Source organism: Condylura cristata, unplaced genomic scaffold, assembly GCF_000260355.1.
Source record: "Condylura cristata isolate star-nosed mole 26May11 unplaced genomic scaffold, ConCri1.0 scaffold00001, whole genome shotgun sequence".
In the NCBI taxonomy this organism is placed as follows: domain Eukaryota; kingdom Metazoa; phylum Chordata; class Mammalia; order Eulipotyphla; family Talpidae; genus Condylura; species Condylura cristata.
Window position 1 is genome coordinate 76028558 of NW_004567102.1, and position 16827 is coordinate 76045384.

The window sequence follows — 16827 nt, forward strand, 5'->3', positions numbered from 1 at the left end:
ACTTCGTCGATCTGCCTGTTCTGCTCCCCACTCTGTCTCTGGTGAATCCTCTCACCCACCACATCTCTGGCCTGTACCCAGTTCTGTAAACATGAATAAATAAATCTTTAAAAAAAAAGTGTATAGGTATTGTTCCATTATTTTCTGGTGCTTAGCTCTACTGTTCAGAATTCCAAAGTGTTTGGACTCTATATAATCAGCCTGGCTTTCTCTTTCTTTCTCCTCTCCTCCCTCCATCCTTACATGATTGCCTCACTCTGCAGTTTCTTAAAGGACAGGACCTTTAAACCCCTTGCGTTTTCTCTGTTATTTTTCACCCCTTTTTTCTTTATTTCTACTCAACAGGAAAGACTCTTCCATTCGCCTGCTTGTATGATACAGATCAGCATGCTCCTTAGTAGGTGAAGGAAGAGGCCTGGGGGTGGGGGATCCACCACCCCACACTCTGTCACTCATATCCTCCTTTCACTCTAGATGCAGGCCCAGACGAAGGGTAGTGGGTACACCACTTTGTGAAAAGGCCGCTAACCAAACCCTTTTTGTTGTTAAGCCACTGTCACCTCCTTCCGCCGTTTCAGCCTTCAGTTCCCATTCAGAGCCTTTGGGAATTTCTTCTGTGGTATAGCTTTAGTTGCTTCTTGGCCTTTTCCATTGTTAGCTTAGGATTCAACTGCCTATATCCACTGGGCTAATATATCACTTGTCCATTTGCTTACTTTTTTAAAAAATAAGTTGGTTATTGTAAATTTTTTTTTTAAAGATTTATTTCTTTATGCATGCAGAACTGGGATGTAGGCCAGAGGTGTGAGGGTGGTGATAGGATTCACCAGTGACAGTGTGTGGAGCAGAACAAGTAGATCGACGAAGTACACTGCTGAGGGGAGCAGCGGGTGAGACAGGAGAGGTTTACCCACCATGTGGGTCACCTCTGGGGCCAGGGATCAAACTTGTAAGGAGGCAGCTGCGGCTCGCTTGCAGTGTTGCGTCTGTCCTAACCTGTTGTGCCACCAGGGAGGGCCCATTTTCTTAATAATTGTTACTCTTTCTGAAATTTTGTCGCTCCCTCTCCTCTCCTGTTCTTTATTATACTTAACATATGCTTTTTTGAGTGTTTCTGTAAGTGAGATTTTGGAAGGAGTGAAAGTACTCTTCAATTTGCCTTCTTACCCACAATATATAGTGTTTCTCTGAAAATACAAATATACTTCCTGGATTGAATAGCATATTAAGTTTCTAGAATGCAAGAGCAGTTATATTAATCAAAATAGCTATTTATTCCTTTAATAAGAGAGAATGGAAGATAGGCTTAGGATGAGTAAGTGGACAAATTGGAATTGAAATTGGAATGAGACATGTCTAGAAGGATGGTTATAGTGGAGATTCGTTAGTACAGGACAGATGGATGGCAAGAAGCAAAAAGTAAATAGCTCAATTCAGAACTCATCTATAGAGTTCCCTGTTGATCTTCAAAGAGAGCATTGTGTTTACCAACATGAGTTAAACCATAAATATACACCTTACTAAGTGTCACTTAAGTTGATAGCATTGATTTAGTTGATTCCAGTTGGTGTAGAACCAGAAGTTTAATGCAGGTTTATTTGATTTTGCAGCCTCTTTAGTTTATTTTTTTAAGATTTACTTATTTATACATATAAGAGATGGGGTCTAATTCAGAGGTGGTAGAGGGGGAGGTGAGAGGATTCACCAGAGACAGAGCGGGGAGCAGAATAGGCAGATGGACTGAAATACACTGCTGAGGGCAGCAGCAGGCGAGACAGGGGAGGTTGCTGTGCCATGTGGGTCATGTCCCTGGCCTGGTATTGAGCGCATGCTACAGTGACTGTGGATAGCTTCATAGTGCTGCGACTTAAACCCTTGTGCCATCAAGGAGACCCTTATAAACACTAAGCTGTTATAACACATTACACACTAAGCTATTATAGTTTTGTGTTATGTTGAAATTAAGAAAATGTGTGTGATTACATAGAAAACTGAAGATCTATTCACCTCATTATCTCTTAGTTTTGTCTTTAAATATGTTGAGAATGGGGAAGTTTTAGTTCCAGATAAGAAAGGCATTCTAAAGATTTAGGAAGCCTTAGTTCATATTTCTGAAATGTTCATTTCTTTCTTTATAAAAGTCTTACACAAGCTTTTTATCTGCCTACCTAAAATAAAATGTGTGTGTTTTTTTTTTTTTTAAAGACTGAGATTGTATCAGTTCTGCTCACTGAGCTAACCTTATCCTCTCATTTCAGGCACATAGTAGGTGCTCACTAAATATTTGCTGAATAAACACATGTGTTCTTCTGCTGGGTAGTGCACACATGAACACACGTGTCCTGAAATACTTGGAGAAGAACACCAATCCCATTATCTCTTTTACTTAGTAAAACTAAGTCTGTTTTACTTTTTTTTTTTAAAGATTTTATTTTTTATTTGTACATACAGAACTGGGGTACAGGCCAGAGTCTCAGGGGCGGTGAGAAGCTTCACCAGAAACAGAGTGGGGAGCAGAACAGGCAGATCGACGAAGTACACTGCTGAGGGGAGCAGCAGGTGGGTCAGGAGAGGTCTGCCACACCATGTGGTCACCTCCAGAGCGGGCGGGAATCGAACTCATGTGGAAGTGGCTTTAGTTTCTCAGTGCTGTGCTTTAACCCGCTGCGCCACCAGGGAGGGCCCACGTCTGTTTTACTTTTATCCAACTTCATTTATAAAAACAAAATATAATAAAGTGAACTTAGCATATAATTATTGATGCGGGGAAATCAGCTCTAAGCCAGAGACACAGGCATTTCAAATTACAGGATTTCATTGTGGCTGGGGATGATTCTACTTGATTCTTGATAATCAGTTCATGAGAGAACATATAAAGTTATTCATTATATGTCATAGAATTGTCAGTAATTTGGGGCAGATAGGAAATTATCCACTGACTCCACTTACGGACATTACCAACTCCTGCAAAGATCCCTTTTATCCATTCTCAACATATTTAAAGACAAAACTAATAGATAATGCAGTGAATAGATCTTAATTCACCAGTGACAGAGCAGGTGGACTTACTGAAATACACCGCTGAGGGAAGCAGTGGGCTAGACAGGAAGGGCCTACTACACAAGAGTGCAAGTGCCCAGGTCTGCTATCCTCCAGGCATCATTGACTAGTCTGGGTGACTAGTCTTGGGTGTGTCCTGATTTAGGACTTGAATGAGAATAATGGATCTATGCTATTTGGGTCATCAGCTTAATGTTCAGGTGCCTGTGGCTATTCCTTCTACTGCTTTTATCCATTCAAGCCTCCCAAAACTGCCTGCTGGACAAGGAATGGAGGTTGGGTATTTATATTTAGCTATGATACCACAGCAATTATATCTTTGCTGTTATATATATTTTAGTTAATAGAATTGAAACCTTTTAGTATAATTTTAAATCATAATTACAATGAATCCTGCATAACAGAGAAATCAAAGTTATGGTATTTCAAATTATAGGATTTCATTGTGGCTGGGGATGATTCTACCTGATTATTGATAATCAGTTCATGAGAGAACATATAAAAGTGATTCTTTAGTCATAGAATCGTCAGCAGTTTGGGGTAGATAGGAAATTATTCACTCATTCCAGTTATGAATGTTACCAACCCCTGCAAAGATGTAGTATTCCTTCTATCTAGAATAGAACCTGACAGAGAAGGGAACATTTAAATCTTGCTATATGAAAGGTCTGCGAGTTTATTTTCCAACACCTATAAGGTGCGGATTGTATCTAGCGTTCAGTTGTCCAGCGACTTCATGAAACAGTTACAAGACCAGGGCTCTAACCACTGAACAATGGAGCCCATTCCAAGAAGTTTAAATTGGGGTAAATATATAAGAAATCTGGTCAGCTCTAGCTTTTTAAATTGTTTTGTTTTGTCATTTGTCCATTTGGATAGGTGAAATGTGAGATACTTTCCTCTTGTCACAAAGCATGGGTTGCTTTAAACTCCAAAAAAGAATTTACAATAAAAAAAGTTGGAATAAAAGTTACATAAGGCCCTCCTTGGTGGTACAATGGGTTAAAGCACAGCTCTGCAAGCTAGCTGCATCCACTTCAGTGCAAGTTCGATCCCCGGCCCCGGAGGTGACCCACATGGTGCAGCAGACCACTCCTGTCTCACCCGTTGTTCCCACTGTAGTGTACTTCATCAATCTGCCTGTTCTGCTCCCCACTCTGTCTCTTGTGATTCCTCTCATCACCCCTGCACCTCCGGCCTGTATCCTCTGCATGCGTAAATAAATAAATCTTTTTTTAAAAAAAAAAGTATTTAAAACCTCCCCAAATCTGGTGACCCGTCATGTTACTATTCACTTATGGTTACAGAGATGAGTAATAAACTATATAGGGTATCAGCATATGCACAGTTTATACTGTTACTTAATCAAAGTTAGTTTGTGAGTGAATTAAAATTGCAGAATAGATGATCATTGGTCAATACAGAGAACTTGCTGTCTGGCAGACACTGCCAAAAACATTACATGGATTACCTCACTTAATCTCCTCCTTCCTATGTAGTCAGTAGTCTTACATTGAGAGACAGGGGGCAGAGGAGTTTTGAAAAGCACCCATCCATTAGGAATTACCTTCTCTTGCCAAGAGAAACCAGAAACCAGTGAGACTGCCCAGGCTACGCCCTATGTTGGTAGAATATGGCTCCACATGTTTCCCCAGGCTGAACACAGCCTCTCTTACACGTATAAAATGAGTAGATCTAAATTAAGTAGATCTACAATTGTAAGCAGATTCTAAAACTCTGAAAAGAAGGGTCTCAATTGCCTTTGATGCCCTGACAAATAACTAGGGCCATAATCAACTTAGATTACTTAGGAACCTAGTTTGCGTCCCATAATTATTATTATTTTTTAGTATGGTAGTAAGAGATATCTCTGTTCCAGTCTTTCGTAATGACAGTTTGGAAGGTGGTAGTAGAATTGTTTGGAAGTTATATTTGGCCAACCTGGTGTTTTTCACATTATGATCTGAATGATAAAGTTGTGATGTACCTCCATTTTAAAACTGGCTTTTCAACTTCTCAAAACCTCTTATCAGACTAAAACTCAGCCAAGGTTCAAACTGCACAATATCTCTAGCTGTCCTGTCCCCACTGTTGAAGAATTCCCCTTTAGCACATTGCATTACCAGTCAGCTTCTGCACTTTTTCTTTTAGAGGCTCTTTGGGTATGAGATTATCTTTTTTTAGCACCAATTATTTTTTTCTCCTCACCATGCTTATGACCACATTCCTCAAAAGGAAAGGAAGACAAACCTCAGACACATTAAGAATCATGTGCTTCTTTTAAGTATGTGCTTTATATTTATTCTACATGTACTATGAGTAGACTGTTGTGAGCGTTAACCGCCTTAAAATCCAGGCGGGCCCTCCCTGGTGGCGCAGCAGGTTAAAGCACAGCGCAAAGAAGCTTTAACCACTTCCGCATGAGTTCGATTCCTGCCTGCCCCAGGAGGTGACCCACATGGCGTGGCAGACCTCTCCTGACCCGCCCGCTGCTCCCCTCAGCAGTGTACTTCGTCGATCTGCCTGTTCTGTACCCCACTCTGTCTCTGGTGAATCCTCTCACCCTCCGCATCTCTGGCCTGTACCCCACTTCTGTACGAATAAATAAATCTCTAAAAAAAAAAAAATCCAGGTGTGCTATTAGACCATGGTTATCAAAGAGGGGACATAAGTCATCAGGACAGAAACCAGCAGCAACAGAGGCAAACCCCCGCTCATCCCTCTACTAGTGCTGTGTTAGCAGAGCTCTGCTTACATCATGTCCCTTTGGTCAAAGCTAGCCTCATGAACAAGTCCAGATTCAGAGGGCAGCGGAATCAACACCACATCTTGATGGACTTACTACTAGGCATTTGTGGCTATTTTTTGGTAACTAAGTGTCGTCCACCTCTTAGTGATAAAAATTATTCATATTTCTTCTACTTGAAAAACATGTTCACCCCCATTCTAACATTCCCAGGGGTGTCATCCCATTGGGGAATCAACCTCTGTTCAGAGACGTGTCCATGGGCTGCCTCATGTCTAGATTTAGATGAGATTTGCAGCTACAACTCCTCACATTGGGATCCTTTTGATCCTGAGACAGTGAACTAAAAAGATGTTATTTCCTCGAATATACTGCAAGAGTGAGAGAGGGTAAAAGAATGCTAACATAGATAGTCCAGTAAAAACAAAAACACAAAGCACCTGAGCAAAATTCCAAGAATAATCACCATCCATAGCAGTTTTACCCAGGTTCATGTTTGTGAGGTTCCCCACACCCTAATGCCTCCTTATACTCAGGGAATGTTCCTTGATTAAGACCCAGTTCTGATCCTCAGGAGTGATTCACCAATTTACAGTTCTCCACTGCCCTTAACTCTATCTCTGAAGTATTCTTACTTTTCATAAGTAATGATTTATTTTGTTTCATTGGCCTATTTCCTTCTCAAATAAATTTGGGGACCCAGATACCTCTTTTTCCTTTGAATGTTCTTGGTCTCTTGTATGTCAAAGTTCTGTGCTTGTTACTATAATTCTCTTGCTAATTTTGTGGATTTCTGTGAATCTAATTATGGTCCATACCACTAAAACCCAGCTCTATATTTTGTTTTGTTTTCCAAGTCAGAGGTCTCTCTACTCTGGATTGAATATCAAGCTACCATGAGATTAATACCTTTAGGAGTCTTAAAGCTCCCTTTGTTCAGTTAAGAGGGTTAAATTTTACAAAGGCAAACCATTAAGGTTTATAAAATTCAAATTCTGTGAGGCAGTTGCCTACTTGGAGAATCTTTCATTTAGTCAAAGAGACTAGAGAGGTAAGAATATTTTATTTTCCAGTCTTGTGAGTGGCTCCTCTCTCTATTTTCTCTAAATAATACTTAGAGATACCAGGTAATTAGTGGCTAAATTCATCTCTGCTGCAGAACCTTGTAGGCCACAAGAAGCACTCAATTAACTGTGAAAATATTATGCAACTATTAGTAGAGGCTGGAAAAGTGATGAGAAAACCTACAACATTCAAGGCAAACCATGTTGTATATTAGCAACAGTCTGTTTGGAAATCTTTGCTGTTAGATCTAAAGTTCACTATACATATTTTTTTTAAGAAAGATTTATTCATGCATACAGAGAGGGTTCACCAGAGATCTATTTATTTATTTATTTATCCATACAAGAACTGGGGTACAGGCCAGAGGTACGGGGTATGAGAGGGTTCACCAGAGTCAGAGTGGGGAGCAGAACAGGCAAATTGATGAAGTACACTGCTGAGGGGAGCAGAGGGCGGGACAGGAGAAGTCTGCTGTGCTATGTGGGTCACCTCTGGGGCAGGGGATCAAACTGGTGCTGCATGGCTGTGGAGAGCTTCATCGTGCTGTGCTTTACCCTTTTCACCACCAGGGAGGGACTCACTGTATATATTTTTGATGTTTGATATCACAGGCATCTCTTTTGGCAGTTGCTTTGTAACCATATAGTATGGTTTGCCTTTTTGCCTGACTGGTGTAACAGTTTCCTCATTGTTTCCCAGCCCCTACCCACGGTTTACATGCCATTGCCCCAATTTTTGCTAGGTTACCTCACTGCTTTCCACTTGCTGTCTGGTTCCAAAGCCAATGTTGAGTGTTTTAAGTTTTTATTATGGAAGTGTGCTACTTGCAGTCACCACTTTCTGTATCTGTTAGTTTTTGCTATATAAGAAACTGCTACCATCACAGGGACTTACGCAAGAGGGATTTGCTGTCCTTTAGTTCTGTTGCTTGGGGAGCAGTCTTCCATGGTATTCCTGGGCTTACTCGCTTTGCTACAGTCAGTTGGTGGCTTAGCAGGGCCCTCGTTCCCCTGGGCTGGGCCTTACCCCTTAGACTAGTGCAGCCTTTTTCATGTATCTTTATCAGGATCACTATTAGTAAGACTTTCTGCACAAATGCTTTTCACAAAAGTCAGTGTTTGCATCATATTTATTAATGTCCCATTGGCTAAAGCGAATCCCTGGCTTATGGTTACACTCAAATTCAGAGTTTGGAAAGTAGTGTGTACCTTTCGACTGTAGGAGTAGCAAAGAATCTATGATAAATCTAGCCCCTCCCAGTCTTCTTCAAAGAGTGTGTAAAAATTTGGGGGGAAGAATGTATTACATGAAGAAAAGGTAAAGAAAGAAGGTGTGAACTGATGGCCATCGCATCATGAAAAGAGTCTAACAATTGGATGTTTTCATAATTCAGATCTTAATGCTACTAAAGTGGTAAAATTAGTAGCTATTATTATTTATTGATATTTGAATATTTGCCAGGCTCATGAAAATGTTTTACATATATTAAAACATTAGGGCTGTAAATTAAAACATCTATTCTATAATTTTTTGCCTTGTCAATAACTATCATTATTTGTAAGTTACTTAAATACAGTGAGCTCCTGCTCCTTAAAATAAAGGTGCTGTACAAGATCTTCATTAATGTCACTTTCTGCTCATACCTGATTGTATATAGCATGGTGACAGGATTGATAGGAGAAGGATACTTGCCTGATTTCCAGAACAACTGAGAAATAAGAAGGTGAGAGGTCAAGGGTGTCACCTATGTTCCTACAAAGACAAGGTGGAGGATGTGGCTTCATCAGTGAGGAACTGTTCTTTGTAGTCCCAAACCCCGAGTCAGATGAACTTGACCTCTACTGGCACTTCAGTGACTGACCTCTACCACCCCCATCTAGAACCAGAGCAGTGGGAAACACAAGTTCCCCTCGGGAAACCTACTTCCCAGAAAAAGAGAACAGGCTGGACCACCATAGACTTCTCCTTCCAGACATACTAATCAGGTAAGGGACTCTAAGCCCCATGGCGGGAGGTGGTGAGAGAGATGTCTTTAGGGACCAAAATGGCAAGGCAGGAATGAATGTTTCTTTTTACCAGTATTGACATCACGTGCCCTCAAGTCTTTACACAGATTCAGTGCAGGATTAAGTAACAGAAACACAAGATCTGGGCTTAAATCCCCTCCTCTTATTAATGGGATGGATTGAATAAGGAACTTAATTCTCAGATGAAATAATTAGTCACTCAAAAACTGTTATCCTGCTCAGCTATTGGGCTTATATATATATAAAAATATATATTGGTTTATATATATATATATATATATATATATGGTTTTTATTATATATATATATTGCTGCTCATATATATATATATATAAACTGTCCAGCACAAAGACTTGCTCATATTAAACACTCAGTGTTTCACAGTATTAGTTTTTCCTTCCTTGCTCTATTCATTAGGTTGGTTCTAAAGGGTTGCTGACCACGGTGTAATTTGTCATTATTAAATGCTTGGTTGTTGTTTAATTTCATAGTCTGCGGCAACCTGTAAGGGGAATGAGTGGACTGTTATTAGCAGTATATGGAATAATTAAGGTTGAGTTTGACATTTTAACGCTAAGCAAAGAAAACTATATTAAAGCAAACACCATTATGTCATTGCACCATTCAGAGATGTTAGCAGTGACAGCCTGAGTCATCACTAAGTTGTGCCCAACAACCTATCTTTAAGGTAAGGAAGCAGTGAAGCACATCAGTGCATTTGGGAAAAGTCACTTATGTGGAAATTCCCTCCACAGTGATATTGGCTAATGGAGGTTTTTCTGCACTCATATAAAAAAAAGTCAGCTAAGAGAAATGGAGCCCTCAGTCATCACAAGTAGAATGAGTGACTCAACAGTCATTGTCTAAAGGAAAGAGGCACAGAAAAAGGGATGTGAAAATTCTGTAGGTTGCCCTTAACTCATATGATTATGAGTGGGAAAAGAAAAGGTCATTGATAATTCTGGAAAAACCATTGATTTCTCTTTTTAAAAACTATTCTTTGAGATAGTTATTATATAGGTTTAATTAAAGACACACACATTTTCAAATTGGACTAAAAATTTGCTCGCCATCATTATTTCCTATGTAGATTTCATCCATATTTTCCAGTCAAAATCTTCACACTCCAGAGCCAAAGCCAAATCAGATGTAAGATAGAGCAAGAACTGATTTAGTTTGGAAATAATCACAGAAAGGCTTGTCCAGATGATGTCAACCTTGACCCCCAGTGCTCTTCTCCCTCTCTCCTAACCAGCTTATCAACCAGCATTTCCTCAGTTATGTCCATGCCCTGATTGTAAAATGTTTATCTGCAAGTATCAGTGCTTGGCTATTTCAATGGTTTGGGGTCATTCATAACTACTGAGAGTCTGTTACAAGAGGGTTATCTCAGCCTTCCTAAGTGTGTGAGTTTTTGGGAAACTGATGAGTTACTACCTGATCGGCACTTTAAGAACTGAAATAGGGCCCTCTCTGGTGTCATAGCAGGTTGGAGCACTACACTACGAAGCTAAGCCAAGCCATGGCCGCTTCAGTGCAAGTTCCGTCCCCAGCCCCAGAGGTGATAAACATGGTACAGCAGATCTCTCTTGTCTCGCCTGCTGCTCCCCTCAGCAGTGTATGTTGTCAAATTCTCCCGCTGCCCCTGCACCTTTGGCCTTTACCCCAATTCTGTGTGCATAAATAAATAAATCTTTAAAGAAAAAAAGAAAGAACTGAAACAGCAGAAGCTCTAATCTGCAGCCATCACCCTGGGAAAGAAGTGAATGGTTCTAAGGCTGAAGATATTTCATGCGTTTAACCAGACCTAGGCTATTAGATGCTAATGATTGTCTCAAGTGTAAAAGTTTTAGTAGGGATTACTATGTTCAGAATGTCTGTTTCCCAAAGTTCATTTGTTGAAATTTTAACCCCCAAAATTATGGTGCTGGGAGGGGGTCTTTGGGAGATGATGAGGTCACAGGGGTGGATCCTCCTGAGCATCACACCCTTATTCACTTCCAGAGAGCTTACCTGTTCCTCTGCTATCCAAGGCTACAGCTAGACACACACACACCCCAGAACTCAAACATGCTGATTGTAGGACTTCCAGCCCCCAGAAGAGAGAGAGAGAAATTTCTGTTGCATGTAAACCACCTGGTCTGTGGAAAGTTGTTCAGCAGATAGGGAATGCATTGTTTAAAAGATTAAATGTTTCAGAGGCCTTTTTTTTAGGAGCCTCAGGAAAAAGAAGCTAATGTAGCTTTGTGGTGTTAAGATGGGCTTTCCAGTCAGACTCTGCTCACATTTATTGACGGTATCGCTTTAGGCAGGCACTTAAACGTTGAGGCGCTGAGCTCTCACCTGTGTCATGGAGATGGCAGCAGCACCTCCTGGGGGCTGCATCATGCCTAGCGTGGAGTACGTCACATTGCAATGTCTAATAACTTAGCTGTGGAGCAGAATATATGAGGTTGCATGCAGGAGGAGCTGCTTTGGTTTACAGAGCATTGCTGGGGAGCACATCCCGAAGCCTGTTGCTATCAGCAGCATGCTGATTGTCCACTGGCTATTTATCAGCTTTGCATATCTGACAGCTACTTCTGCTCAGACGCCTGTAAAACTCCCCACTGAGGGAGCTGAAAAGTGAAAATTTGAAGGAGCGTTAAACAACTAGTGTGGTCAAAATGTTGAGACAGGTTTTGGGTGTTTTGTTTTGTTTTATTTTGTTTTAATTAGACCAGTGGGAGAGGATAAAAACCTTTTAGCAATCTATATATTCTAGAAATTCAAAGAATGATTTTTTTTTCCCTCTTAGAGGTGTTATTTTTAAATCAAGACGTAGAACAGAAATGCTGCAGCCCACTCCATTGAATGAAAGTATTATCTGTGGCTCGGATCACCTGTTTGAGAATGTGCACACATTGTTCTGAAGTGCAATGCCACACACCATGTGCTGTCACAAAGGGGATGTCTGGGCCCTGCCACGTGTCTGTGCAAATGGTTGGGGGTGGGGGGCTGGGTAAGGTGCTTGAGAAAGGAGAATTTCCGCAGCAGCACAGCTGCAGGAGTCTTGCTCAGCCTGGACATCCAGTCCAGCCCGTGCCCAGTTCACCAAGCCCCAGGCCCACAGGGAGGCAGCATCCACTCAGGGGAACAGGCTGCTCAGGTTTCACAGTGGTCACAAATTTCCAAGATTAAGGCTCACTCAGGCACCCAGTGGCCTTATGGTTGACCCTTGGTATGGGGGCATTTTCTGACTTGTAATTACTTTTTTTTTTTTTAAGATTTATTTATGTATACAAAAATGGGGGTACAGGCCAGAGGTGGGGGAGGTGAGAGGCTTCACCAGAGACAAAGTGGGGAGCAGAACAGGTAGATCTATCAAAACACTGCTGAGGGGAGCAGGGGGTGAGACAGGAGAAGTCTGCTGCGCCTTGTAGATCAGCTCCCTGGCCGGGGATCAAACTCGTGCTGCAGCAGCTGTGGACAGGTTCGTAGTGCTGTGCTCAATCCATCACGTGTTTAATCCATCGCGCCACTGGGAGGCCCTGTAACAATACTTTTAAAATGGACACAAAATCAATAGGCCGGAAACATAGATTGTGAAATCTGAATATCAGAACGTGATTTTCTTTTTCCTGATTGAGTGGAACGAGTTACTGTCCAAAGTCCCATTTGGAGTGTACACCAAACAAGCAGAAAATTGTAGGCAAAGCCTGTGTGTGCAAATATGTACTTCAGCCCCTAGTGAAGCAGGGGCTCAAAACTTCTAAACTCTGGGTTTTGTTTTCTTTTCCATAAATACAGAAAGGAAGGCCCTTCCATGCCTTTGGATTCGCTCCCCTCTGTAAACTCCACGGTGACCTCAAAAATAAACCTTCCACTGTGTGTGCCTTGCTGAGTAGTCTGAAGTTTCTCACTGTGTGTTTAAGTGCTTTAACTTATTTTTGTTAAACAGGGAATGGTTTTGTTTCCTGGTTGATGAGCAAAATTTGTTTGATGTATGTATCGCTTTGTATATACTACTGTAGGTATTATGTAAAGTCTTCCTTGAGCTATTTTACCTCTTTTATTTTTTATTGAACACTTATGCATACAAGAGCTGGGGCATAGGCCAGAGGTGTGTGGGGAGAGGGAAGTGAGAGGATTCACCAGAGACAGAGTGGGGAGCAGAACAGGAGATTGACTGCAATTCACTGCTGAGGGGAGCAGTGGGCAAGACAGGCAAGATCTGCTGTGTCATGTGGGTCAGCTCCGTGGCCTGGGACCGAACTTGTGCTGCAGTGGCTGCAGATAGCTTCATAGTGCTGACTTTAACCTGATGCACCACCATGGATGGCCCCTGTTTTGTTTTACCTCTTTTAAAAAGACCTTATCTCCAAATAAGATTATGTTCTGAGGTCACTGGGGTGGGAGGCAGTTATTCAACGCAGCACATAACAATGTATGAACAACGTTTTTCCTGGTGCCCCTTAGAACAAGTAGGCACAAAGCCTCACTTTTTGACCAGAGGTACAATAGCATTGTGTTCACAACTGATCCTCTAAGATGCAAGTAAGGTACAGTAGCTTTGGTGGTGGTTCTTTGTAGCCAGCGCTCAGTGTGTATGTTACTTGTGTAGTTCTCATCCCACGCATGGACCTTCTGAAGCAGGTACAGCCTGCCTTCTGAATCTTTCTAGTAGGACAGAAAATGTCAAGGGTTTCTGTGTCAAATACATTAAGTTCTCAACAGTGGGCTCCAGGTCCCAGTGAACAGCATGCTGAATTAATAGGAGTATTCCATCCTTCATTTCCCACCACGAATACTGCTAAGAATTTATTTATATACCTGAAGGTGTCTTATAATAACAAAGTGATGCTCATACTCCTATAATTATGTCCATCCTAAATTGAAAGAGAATTGATTCTCACTAACATTCTTGGTCACTTTGTTCTATGGACTTCGTAATTTGTTTTATGCCTGCTTCACTAGATCGAGAGGGAGTTTTTAGTTAATCTTGATTTATTACCTCTCTTCTAGACAACTGGCCTTTCTGCCAACTGTGGACAACATGATTTTGGAAGCTGATAGAGTTCCAATGTGTAGAGAGACCAGTAGCTACTACCTTCCTCCCTAGTAAATTTTAGCTCATCAAGATTGCCCCAACCTGAGGACTATTATAAGTTGCATGAATAAAAAGATAGTATGGGGCTCTCCCTCGTGACACAATGGATTGGGACGCAGCACTGCAAGCTGCTGCAGCCACCTTGGTGCAAGTTCAATCCCAGGCCCCGGAGGTGACCCACATGGCGCAGCAGACCTCTCGGAATGGTTCACAAATTTGAATGTTTATCAGAATCACCTGGAACTCATCTTAGACCTATATATCAGAAACGCCATACCATTTATAGATCTCCAGAAGTTTCTATTGTCTCCTAAACTTTGAGAACTACTGAGCTACTATCATTCTCTGTTCCTTTATTTTCTCTTACATAAACTCTTATTGCCCAAAGAAAGAAACCCTTCGCAACTTCCCCTTCTCTGTGAGTTCTCAGGAGAGAATGTGTGTGCCTGAGAAGAAAGCTAGAAAGTAGAAGCAGTTGGTGGTCTAGCAGTTGGCTGTCAATTTTCTTTGAATTTTTCATCTCCTTGGGAATCAGGATTTATTTTAAGTTTTACGAATACAATTTACTGAAGTTTATGGCCTATCACAATGAGACGGGAAGGTAAGCAAAATTACTTTTTTTTTTCTCACCGTAGTTTTCTTTTTTGAGTCTAGTATAGAATCAAGGTACTTTGGCTGTAGGTTATTTTGATGTTTTCTCTGTGCCTACTTCTATATTTTGTTGTAATTACAGCAAGGGAGAATGTCCCAGAAATAGGAGTCTTCTAGTTAACTCTCAAATGTAATTTTCCAAATGCTGGCTTCCTGCAACCAGGGCACCTTCTGGGTTAGTGGGACCAGTTCATCTGCCTCTGGGCAGGAAGGCGAGGCACAGGCCACCTTCTTGTGTGCTGCTCCACAGAGAGCCTTTAAATCCTTACACCACTCCTTTCTCTGTCCTTCCCAGATTATGGACTTGAGCCTTCAGAGGGGGTCAGGTCTTCTGCTTGAGGACCCAGTTAGGTCTTGAGAAGGAATGAGTAATCTAAACGTCATCTTCCAAGTCCCTTTTCTACATGAGTGAAGTGGGTTTTTCTTGTTATGACTGAGATGAACCACAAATAGCTTTTTTCTGGCTTTAGGAAAGCAATACCAGGCATGGGACCTGTCAGGATGAGCCAGAGGCCAACAGCTTGCCCACAGGGTTGTGCTGCCTTATTTCCTTGCGCTCTAGTGCCTGCTCATTCTTGGTCAAGAGGCGTGGAAGGCACCGTTCACCTACTTTTGGCTTGTTCATTGAAACATATCCATCCTCTGTCCCATCCTCCTTTTGCATAGTAGAATATATTGGGTGCTGACAGATAATCCATGCTCTGCCATACCAACTCAACTCCCTGCCAGCTAGCCAGTGTTCTCGCTCTAAGGTGTATAGGGTGTTAAGCTGTTTGTCATGCATATGTCTTAAAGACCTTAAGGAGTTCGTCCTTTAAACAAATAATATACACAGTTTGTGGGGCTTTATTTAATTGTAAAATCTCCATGGATGGATGTCATAAAAGGTTTTGAAAATAAAGACAATAATAAGAAAGCAATTAAAACTATAATCCCACAATTCAAAGAAGACTACTAATAACATTGTGATGTGAATAATTCAAGGCTTTGCTTCAGGATATGGATAGTAATGTTGTTCATCCCACTTTCATTACCTACTTTTTCTACCCAAGCTGGCATTTCAACTTTTTATACCATTAGCAGGCCTTCAGCATTCTGGGGTTATGTAGCAGCTGGTGCCTCATTATTGCTCATTAACTTAATTTTAACTTTCTATAAAAACAACGTGGTGATGAAAATATTTACAGCAAGGTGTTTCACATAATCCTTAAAATAAATGGCTATAGAGCAAGACAAACACACATTGTAAAAGCCTTTGATGCACATTGCTAAACGGCTCTTCAGAAAGGTTCTAGTTTTTCTCGGACAGTGGGTTTGTTTTTTTTTCTCAGAGTTCCCAGAATCCTCACCAACTTAGTAAAAATAATTTTTTTTTAAAGTCCTGCCTACTTGGTGGGCCAAAAAATCTTCATGCTTTCATTTGCATTTTTTTGTTTAATAGTGCGGCTTCCTGACTGTCTTTGATACATTTGCTGAAGCAGAGTGGTGTGAGTGTTCAGGTTGGGGCTAGTGGAGCCTAATTTTCACTAACTGATGACCTCAAGTAAGTTCCTTATTCTCCCGTGCTCATGTGAGCAGCCCGATCTTGACTGTCACTGAGGCCACATGAAGATTAAAGTAGCCTCACAGGATATGTGGTAGAAAGTACTGAGGCAATGTTGGAAGCACCTCGCTCGTCTAAGCTACTGCTCTCTTCTCTAGGGTTTGTATTTCTTCTGTGAATTCACTATTTCATTGCCTTTGCTTGGGGAAGTGGTTTTGGCTTTGTTTGTGTGTGTGTGTGTTTTGGTGACAGCTTTTAATATCTTAGGCATGTTAACCTATCATGTGGCTCATATTGCAATGTCCTTCTAATTTTGGGGTTGTCTTTTATATTTTATTCAAAGTGAAGAAATACTTGGATATCTGCTATTCAGGCCAGGAGCTGCATCTTTTTTTCTAACTCTCTATCCTGTTCCAGGAGAGACAACTTCTCCAGAGTTGAGAGCACTTAGTATTGATGTTTGTCCCCAGGTAGCAGAGGTGGCATTTTAAGCAGGGTAAACCGTCTACCATTTACTTCTAACTCTTCATCTGGCTTGAGTCCCGTGTAGCTGTTCTTCATCTTCCTGCTCATCTCTGTCTACCAAAATCACATTGAACACCTGTTTCTTTGTCTCTTTCACTTTTAATATCTTTCACCAGAACAT

At 41.2% G+C, this 16827-nt stretch overlaps 1 protein-coding gene across 2 annotated transcripts in view; it reads left to right on the forward strand.

The window, feature by feature from the left end:
* The window catches only part of STX11 (syntaxin 11), a 37037-nt gene that overhangs the window by 18037 nt on the left and 2173 nt on the right, over positions 1-16827 (forward strand). The window lies entirely within an intron of this gene.